Raw genomic sequence first — 9,731 nt, 5'->3', positions numbered from 1 at the left:
ACATTAAAAATAATTATATAATGCTGTGTGCGTCCGCTCCTTTGTAGCCGAGGTAGTTATAACTCTGAGGTGACCTCGTGGGAAGTGGGCTTTTTGTTGAAATGGAAAGGGGATCCTACAGGTGTGTGTTGGGCCAGTTATCTAATGATCAGGACATGTAGGAGCCAATGACTGGGTCCCCAGGGCTGCCGAAATCTTAACCGTAGGTCTGGTGGCGGTGCGCTTCACTGGGATGTAGTAAAGAGCAGTCCTGATGTTCTGACTCCCTCGAACTTCCTCTTTGCCTTGAAAGCACTGGTCCCTAGGGAGTGCTCCCTTTTCCTTGTCTGCCGGGTGGTCCGAATGGCAGGTGTGAGTAGTAGCAGGGATCTGCTTTTCTGCGCTGCAGTTCTACGACGTGAATGCGCTACAAAAGGCAATTTCGTCACGAAGTTAAAATGCTGTCGCAGCACTGTATACGAACATAGAAAATTATTTTCATTCCATCACTTCATTAAAATTTTTTCTAGCGTTTATTATAGTTAGCAGGACTCCTGAGCAATGCCAGGAAATAGAAATGGTTTTAAGTAAGGCAGGTGGTAAAGAGAGCCCTGTAGACCTTGAGGTCAGAAGACCTGGCACGCCTACCACTCCCTTGACCCTTCACTGCCGGTTTTAGACTAATTGTTCACTACCTTGTGACTTTTCCTTCTATCGTTTACAAACATCAGGATCGTAATGAGAATTAAATGAGATCACCTGGGAAGTTTCAAGGTAGGAAAGTGAACTGGGTAAAGGCGTCTGACTTGATACGGCTTAAATCAATCCAGTGGGAAAATCCTACTAGAGGAAGGGTAACATCACAGCCCAGCAACTTTGTGATGTTTTTACCAAGGATTGCAAATGGAATTTATTGGAGAAGAGCAGCAATGGCTGATAATAATCAAGAAAGCAATGTCGTTTTGACATGAGGAGGTGACGGACCCTCCACTCTCAATTGCGTGGGTAGGTGCTAGGTTGTAGGGAAAATGTGGATGAGGAGCTGGGCGTATTCCTTTTCAAGCTGTTTTAGTCATGTCACCTGTGATATTCACTAATAGCTGCGCCAGAAGACCTTTAATGCACAAAACAGAACCACACGCCACCCCCCAACTCCCACCCCCGGGCTGCGAATCACGGAACTGGCACAGAGCTGGCAGGAAGCTGTCCAGCTCAAGATCTATTCAGAGAAGTGGAAACATGGAGAATCTAAGAGCCATTCAGTTTGCTTTTGAAGTATGGTTAAAACTAATGTTTAAGGGAGGAACCAATCGGAGTGTCCCGTGAAAGTTTTGAGAAAGGGTAGAGTCCCTGGCATTGGCGGGACCTTTGGAAGACTTAGCGGAAGAAACAGCAGTGAACGACTGAGAACATCCTCTCCATCCAGGGCATCTGGACAGGGTCTGGCGCTTTCACATTTTAGATCTCTTGGATTATTCAAAACTATTGCTTTGAATATGCATTGATCTTACACTGAAAATAATCACTAATAGGGTTATGCTTTTCAGATCACTGTGTTGTAGCTGCCAGTCCCTGAAAGACTATCGGACTACCAGAAATCAGTGAGTTATAGGAAACACTCTTCAGCCAGCTGGGTCAGCCAGGGGTACGCAGACCCCAAATTAAGCAGCCCCGAAATATAACGGTACAGGGTTTTTAAGCCCCAAATCCCATTCCTCATTCTGTCCTAACACAAAAGTCTATTTTTCTTCTATTTACTAACTGTCAACCCACAGGTAGGTTGTGCAAGCGGGGGTACAGAAGCAGAAAGCTTATTGTTAGAATGTTATGTTCCCATGGGTGATAACCTATGATCCCATGGGCGATAGCCTATGTTCCCATGGGCGATAGCCAAGCAGTAATTTTCCAGCCAGCACAACTGGAGAGAGGAAAAGTACATGCTATGTAGCAAAAATTAAAGATAGAAATCAATAAAACCATAAGCTGCATAAATACAGAACCAAACGTAATTAGGATGATTATGAATGGGTAAAGACCCCCGTTAAAAGGCAGATGATCAAACTGGATCAACCCCAAGCCGTCCATTCTTTAAAAGAAAAGTTTTTAAGTAAGGACAGATTAGATATATTAAAAACTGACGTTGAAGCAGAAAAAATTACACATTCATCTGCTTTTTTTAAACAATTATATTTCAGGATAAACTAATAGACCTTGTTGGTGAAAGTTCTTGACAAAGTATTCTAGATAATATGTAAAGAAAAGTAACAAATTGCTATTTTGTAATTCTAATGAAATTATTTAGGCAAAGATCATCAATGGACGAAACCATTATATGAAAGGCTGAGGAACTTAATGCGGCCGTCCGTCACCTGATACCAAGCCTATACTACGTACCTTATATATTATGTGTATAATACACAGTGGTACCATTTGAAATTATTTTTGCCAAAAAGTTGAACCTGAATTTAACCAAGACATTAAAATGACCAATTTAGAGGAAATATCTGGGATAGAGGGACAAGTTAAATGATACCATGACGAAGTAAAGATAAAACCAAAATGTGAGATATTTCCTGGAAAACGGCTTTCGTTTTTCGACACGTCAATGGTGTAGGGTAAGGCAGGGATGGGGGTGCAGCTTTAGGTTAAAATGGGCTTAAGAGACCCAAGTCACGAATCCCATTTGTGGACCTTATCTGGATTTTTTTTTTTTCTTATCCGTTTTGTTGTGAGCCAGTCAGCTGGTAAAGGATAATTAAGAAATGACTTGAAGTATGTGGGGGCAAAATAATGTGATGTCTGAGATTGCTTTGCAGTACTTCAGAAAAAAATAAAGATCGATGGAGCAAATGTGACAAAATCTTAATAACTGAGCTAGGCTGGTTCATCTCTGTTTTTGTGTATGTTTGAAAATGTTCATACTAAAAACAATTTTTAAAGGGTGGACAAAAACAGAGAATTATAATACATCTATCTAGCAAAGTAGAAATCCATGACAAAAACATGAAATAGGTCAAATGTAATTATTAATAAAGGGAACCATTACATGAAAAAATGATTGGAACCTTGATGTACTGAAAAGAACAGGATTAAAATACATAAAGCAAAAAGAGTTAAAAAGTTGCTAGAAACAATGGTCATAGATTTGAATACGCCTTTCTGTTTTTGATTTTGCAAAACAAATGAAACTATAGCAGACTAATAAAAGGCTCATTTAATAGCTAATATACTAATTTCTTGGATCATTGAGAAATCGAATATGTAATTACAGAATGCTTAGAAGATAAAAGTAACATGAACAGTTTATATTAAAGCAACGCAAATTCATGGCATTAAATTGTGCCATATAAAAACATTTTATTATACATTTTGATTTAAAATTAGAAGATATAGGTAAAAATAGTCAAAAACCTAAAAGATTAAATTGGGTCATCAATTAGTACTCTCATATTAAGTATCACAAAAAGCTAAAAATAATTAGGTCAATAGAACAGAATGTTCAGAAAAAGTCCATACGTATAAGTATTAACTATGCATATAAGTATTTGTAAAGTAAGCATTTTGAATCACTGGGGAAGTGATTAAATATTGTAAAACGATAAGAACTACTTTACACTTAGAATACATTTTAGTTATAGATTTAAATGTTTTTAAAAAATCCCACAAGAAACAACAGTAAAATTTATGTCAATATTTATATAATCTTCAGGCGAGAGAGTTTCTCTAAGCATAACAATCAGCAGACACTAGAAACTGATGAAAAAGAGAGATTTGGTGGGGAGGTGGGGGGAATAAAGCAGGCACTTGGCCAGCCTCCTGGTATTTTTGACTTCAGCTTAGACTCATCCCCACCCCATCTGTCCCCAAGTGTGGCACCACTGTCCCCCAAGCCCTGGGCGCCATTTTGGGCTCTTTGTCTTGCTCATCCCACAGTGGTCAGCACCCCATCCCGCTGATTCATCCGCTTTACTTTTCTCCTCTTGGTGTCAGTGTTTTGTGTATGTTCCAGAATTGGTAATTTCTTCCCCAAAGCATATATCTCTCCCTAAGTGGTCTCCCTGCCTGTAAACTCACCTACCTCCAATGCATTCTTTCCATGGTCATTTTACTCCTCTACTTAAAACCCTTCCCTGGATTCCCACTGCCCCAAAAGAGCAAATGCAGTGTCCTCACCCCATCCCGCAGAGCTGCGGGATTCTCCCTTGGTACACCGTTCTTCCTTCGTTACAGCCTTAGCAAATTGTTACCTCCACCTCCCACTCCGCACTACCATCAGGCATTTGCTATACCAGCTCCTAATCTCAGAAGATAAGATCTAGAGGATTCTAGGAGATTCTTTGTTGTGCGCCAGCACTATACTTTAGTTATATTTATATTTCTCAGGCCTTAGCGCTGCACTTGACATTTAGAAGAATCTTAATTCATTATGAACGAAAGAGAAGAAATGTGAGCCTTCAGGGCTTCACATCTAGCTAGGAGATTATCACACGTAAACCTTGAATAATAGGGCCAACTAGTATATTAGTACGTGATGATGTTCATGACTCAGAGCACATTCTATGTTGCAGGAATTGTTCTAATAGCTTTATGTAAATATTCGCTCCTCACAACAACCCTGTGAGGTAGGTAGTGTGTCAGCCAAGACATTAAAGAAGTCCCCTGAAGGCGACGAAATTGCCAGTGACACCTGCTGTTCTCTACCCAGAGGCCTTCTCTGACTACTCAAGTTTCCCATCACCATCTTTATTTTGAATCATTTATTAACTTGTTTACTGTCCTCTCTCTCACTAGAATGTAAGCTCCATGGAGGTCAGGGAGAAGGGAAGCCCAGAAAAGAAGAAGATGCCCTAGCAGTGCCACATGAGGCTTCAGCCGTGTGGCAGGGCTGGTCAGCCAGAGGTCGCTTCAAAGTCTCATCCATAAAACTTAGTGAGAAAAGAGGCATTCTGGAAGACTGTGGAGAGGGGAGAGGAGGACTCCGTGCTTCTAGTTCTGTTTTGTTTGTTGTTTCTTTTACAAAAGCACGAGAAACACTGGTTTTTAAACTTTTCTGAGTCAAGGATTTATGAAAATCTGATGAAGAATACAGCCTCGCCCTAACGTGCACGGAAAGTGAGATGTTCAGCCTCAAAGCCCACCCGTATCTCCTCAGGAGCTGTGGGCTTCGAGGTTAAAGCAACAGCCCGAAAACAGCCCTGGCCAGATTAGTAGGGTTTTTGTTTGTTTGTTTGTTTTTTTAAAACAAACATTCTACTAAAGGAATATGTACACACACACCCATATACAGGAAAGGGCGAGAATCAACATACATCTCTCAGATCGGCTCTTTTAAAACACTGCGGGGATCACCCGATCTGAGCGTGTCATGTTTTTCCTGTACGGATTGGCAGTTATTGTTCCTAGTGTCCAAGGCGTGTGCACACACGTGCTTTCTTGCCACCCTTGCCCTTGCTCAGAGCAGTGAGCTCCATTTCATTGGTGACGGGGCCCACAGCGGGACTGCTGGCATTGCGTTGAGCAGCAGCACCCCCACTCCGCCTTCGCGTGCGGGGAGGGTCGCGGCAGCAGTTTGATTTACCTTTCAGTGTAGACTGGCTCGAATTAATTGACACACACTGACACACACTGCTATTAAAGAGAAGAAAAGTACCACGCAGTTTTTAAAGACAGTAGAGGAGAAATATTCTGGTGGTTAAACAAACCTCACCCCAGGTGGGACTCGAACCCACAATCCCTGGCTTAGGAGGCCAGTGCCTTATCCATTAGGCCACTGGGGCTTCACGTAACCGGCGCCGGATCACATGCCTTTTGAGTGACGCCGCAGGGCTGTGCAATGACGTCGGGACCGGAAGCTCCAGGTACAAAATCCCTATTGGATAGGGGCCCGAACTCCCACCTGCAGGTGGGGGCGGGTCGGGAGGCTGGCGGTGTCTAAGGCGAGGGCAGGGCGTGGGGTTCGGATGCTGTATAGATGTGCTACCCAATCTTTGGGATTAAGACGCATCGACTACGAAGAAACTCAAACTGTGAATCTTCTCATCCGAGATCAGACGTCTTATTTATTGAACCCGATGTCCCCTCTGCGTACCCATTCGCACCGTGAGGCTTCCTTAGGGATCTAGGGACGCAGCAGCGGAGACGCCGACCGCACCGCGTCTCCGCCTTCGCTGCACCCATAACGCACCCTGGGACCTAAACGCACGATCCTCCTTAGCATGAGTCGCCAGCACCTCTGAGGGGAATCCACCTGGACAGTGCATCAGAAGTGAGAGTGTGTTGTGACCGCGTGGCCTAACGGATAAGGCGTCTGACTTCGGATCAGAAGATTGAGGGTTCGAGTCCCTTCGTGGTCGACTCCCTTTTGGGAGAGTGGCTCGTGCCTGTCGGCGACGGGGACACTTAAAATCCCGCTCAACCTCGTCTGAGGGGTCGTAGCATTGTCTCTCCACTAGTCTGTGGGGCATTCGCTCCGCCAGGCGCCCTTTGGTCTCAGCGGCCGCTGCTCGAGCGCTTCCTCTTGCACTCTAGCTTTTTGCGTATTACGGCGGGTGGACCTCCGGTTGTCCAGCTGGCGTCTCAGGACTGCACTAGTCCCGTTCCCTAGGACACTGTCCCGCTCCCAGCGCAGCGTGAGGTCTGTGCGCTTGGCTGCTCGTTACCACGAACCACGTGGAAGCACCATCTTGTTGCGCCCCAGTGGCCTAATGGATAAGGCACTGGCCTCCTAAGCCAGGGATTGTGGGTTCGAGTCCCACCTGGGGTGGTTCCTCGCAGCATGGGTATTTTTGGTGCCGGGAACACAGAGACCCCCGGGGATGACGCACCGGGGGACCCAGGGGCTCCATGTGTCCGGTCCCCGGTTCTGAGCCGCTTCTGGAACCCTGCCCACCTTGTCATTATTGGGACCTCGCGTTTGTCATCACGGATTCTGCGCAGCCTGCATTCCAGGCTCCAGGCTCAGCGTCTCCAGAGCCCACTTCATACGCTGGGGTGTCTTGGGGACATTCTGCACTCTAAGCCTACAGGACAGACCTGCTCTCTAGCCTCGGTATGTAAGCTGTACAAAAGTTGGGAAAGAGAGAGGGTGCTCTGCCCTTGGGTGCCTTGCTTCGGCCAGGGATTCAGGTGCCATCAAACTGAGGTAGAGTGAATTTTCTAGAGTGCCAAAAGGTTACCCGTACCTCAGTTGGGACTCGACCCCTCAACCCCTAAGTTTAGGAAGCCAATGCCTTATCCATTAGACCACTGGGGCTTTGTAGGACTATTGGGTAGCATCTCCTGCCCTAGTAGTGGTCGGACTCTGGGTCTTCCAAGGCAAGGCTTAAATGGACGCGCGTTTACTGAAGATGTCAAGCGGCCCCCACGGGGCTCACAGTCGACCGCGACGAGGTGGGAAGACGCTACGGTGGGAGGTGAGCTCACCAACCTCCAGCCACCGCATCGGGAAAAACAGCGGGGCTGGGGCTGCCCCGAAACCTGGACTATGGTCAAGGCTGAGGCTCCATCCACTGTGCCACCTCCGCAGATCCGACAGAAAAACCAGGAATTTTAGGGAAAAGTGATGTAGAAAAAAAACGAGAACAGACTAGCATCAATCATGAGTAACGGAATATAAACCCTGAAAATATTCACCATCACGAGACAAGGCACAACCAGGGTGAACAAATTCTTCCAGTTATCATAGGAATATGGTATATATTATATACAAATGTATAATATGTAGAAAAGCAATAGATCGGCCAGGTATTTTGTTCCTTTAAAACTATTATACGAAAAGTGATACAAATAAATAAGCACATTTTTAAACATTACATTTAAAAACGTTTAAAATCCACTCTTAGAACCCATACATATCTGAAAGATGTAAGGCAGAAGCTGCAGCCCAGGGCAGCGTGAGACTTTGCTTCCCATCCCCCAAGTCTCAGGGGACAGGGAAGTGAAACATTCTTCTGTGTTTCTCTCTCCAATATGTAGTTTGCAGAAACCCATCTCCCTCCCCACTTCACATCAGCAAGAAGGGAGAGTTTAACCCACCTGGCTGGTCTCCCGCCTTGGGGATGCCCTCCTTTAAGTTAATCGATCTGTCCGTTGCGGCGAGGCATTCATGCAGCAAAGTGTACAGACCACAGATCACAGCGGGATGAGACACAGAACGTTCCCCGCCTCCCAGAAGGCTCCCTTGCGCTTCTTCCCAGTCAGCGGCCACCTCCCCCCAGTACTTTCATTACCGTAAAACCGTTTTGTCTTGTTTTGAACTACTTATAATGGAATCATGCTTTTTGGTAGTCTGGCCTTTTGCTCAACACTGTGTCTGAGATTCACCCGTGTTCATTATTTTGCCTTCGGCTTTTTTTTCGGTGAGTCCTACCTCTGGGTTCTACTCTCTGTCCCCCAGCCTGCTGTTTCTCTGTACCTCTCCCTCCCCTCCAGTGTCTGGAATGGTTTTCCAGGTCCCTTCACACGCCACCCTGAGGGCCTGAGGGGTCCAGCACTTTGCTCGGGGCCAACCCACAGGGACGCCTTCTCTGGTTTCCTGCTGCCACCATCTAACCCTGAGTCACCCTTGGTTCTGCCTCACCCACTCCCATCCATTCCCAAGACTCAACTCGTCCCCCTCCATCCTGCCTCTCCCAGCTGCAGCCTCACTTCCCAGCTCTAGGGCTTCATTCCCTCTCCTGGGCATCGCTACCTAGACAGTCCCCCTCAGGCCCCTCAAAGCCAGCTCCTTTCAGGCAGAACCACCCTCATCGTCCAACCACCCTCCTCTCCTGTCTCCAAGCACAGCGTCACTCATTGACACACCTGCTTCCGCTCCACGTGAGCCAATTTTCTGTCCCTCAAATCCATTCGCATCTGCTATTTTCTCTCTATCCGTGTCCACTGCTCTAGTGCCAGGATTGGGTGCCTGACTGCTAAGTGGGTCAGTCTGCCAAACCGTGCTCACTTCTCTTCGGTCTTTCCTCATCCATTCACGGTCAGATTAATCTTCCCCCGACAGCCTCTGTAGGGGTAGAGGCTGTCTTAGCTGTCACATCGAAGGGCTTTCTTGACCCCCTGGCTCCTATTCAGTGTGGCAGACGTGTCTCCACAGCTCCTCATTTCTTAGGTTCCAGCCAAACTGGGCTATTAATCATGGCCACCATCCCCGGAGCACAAGCTTGGTGCCATTAACCACTTATTCATTTAAATGTCACAACCCTAGGAAGCAGGTGCTGATAACATCAGTCCTAGTTTACTGACGGGGACAGAGAGGTTCTGAGAGGCTTAGTAGTTTGACCAAGGCCTTTGAACTGGGGGCTGTGGAAGGCGGGGAGCTGACTGGCAGTCTGGCCTCAGAGCCCATTCCCTCAGAACCATTGTTCACCGGCCCCAGGCCACACTGGAGGCTCCAAGTCACAAGCTCTTAGGTTGCTCACATGGCCAGCCCTTCCCATCCTTCAGGCACCTCGAACACATCTTCTCCAACCCTCCAGCTGGAACTAGTTGTTTCTCTGCCTCCAGCAATCTATTTTGACCTTTCTAATGTTATTTACCACATTTTAGGTCATTTTAGGTCATGTTACCAAACAGGAATCTATTTTTCTTCTCAGCTGATGGAAAGTCAATTCTCTGGAAGAAAGAGCTCTGCTCATTGCTGGTTCCCTGGGACTCGCCCAATGCTTAATGAACTAAGGAATGTGGTGCTTCCTTGTTCCCTCCTAAGCTCTGAGGCCCTGAAGGACAGGGACTATGTCTGCCGCATCTTTTGCATT

General features: G+C 46.3%; 3 non-coding genes across 3 annotated transcripts; 2 read left to right on the top strand and 1 right to left on the bottom strand.

The window, feature by feature from the left end:
* Positions 1-5,683: 5,683 nt before the first annotated feature.
* On the bottom strand, positions 5,684-5,756 carry TRNAR-CCU. The gene has a single exon. It is a non-coding gene; the product is annotated as a tRNA-Arg (tRNA).
* A 503-nt stretch (positions 5,757-6,259) lies between these two features.
* On the top strand, positions 6,260-6,332 carry TRNAR-UCG. Its single transcript has one exon. It is a non-coding gene; the product is annotated as a tRNA-Arg (tRNA).
* A 337-nt stretch (positions 6,333-6,669) lies between these two features.
* TRNAR-CCU lies at positions 6,670-6,742 on the top strand. The gene has a single exon. It is a non-coding gene; the product is annotated as a tRNA-Arg (tRNA).
* The last annotated feature ends 2,989 nt before the right edge of the window (positions 6,743-9,731 follow it).

This window comes from Pteropus vampyrus, unplaced genomic scaffold (assembly GCF_000151845.1).
Source record: "Pteropus vampyrus isolate Shadow unplaced genomic scaffold, Pvam_2.0 Scaffold72, whole genome shotgun sequence".
Taxonomy (NCBI): domain Eukaryota; kingdom Metazoa; phylum Chordata; class Mammalia; order Chiroptera; family Pteropodidae; genus Pteropus; species Pteropus vampyrus.
Note: the sequence above shows the minus strand (reverse complement) of the source record. Positions and strands in the feature narration are given on the sequence as shown.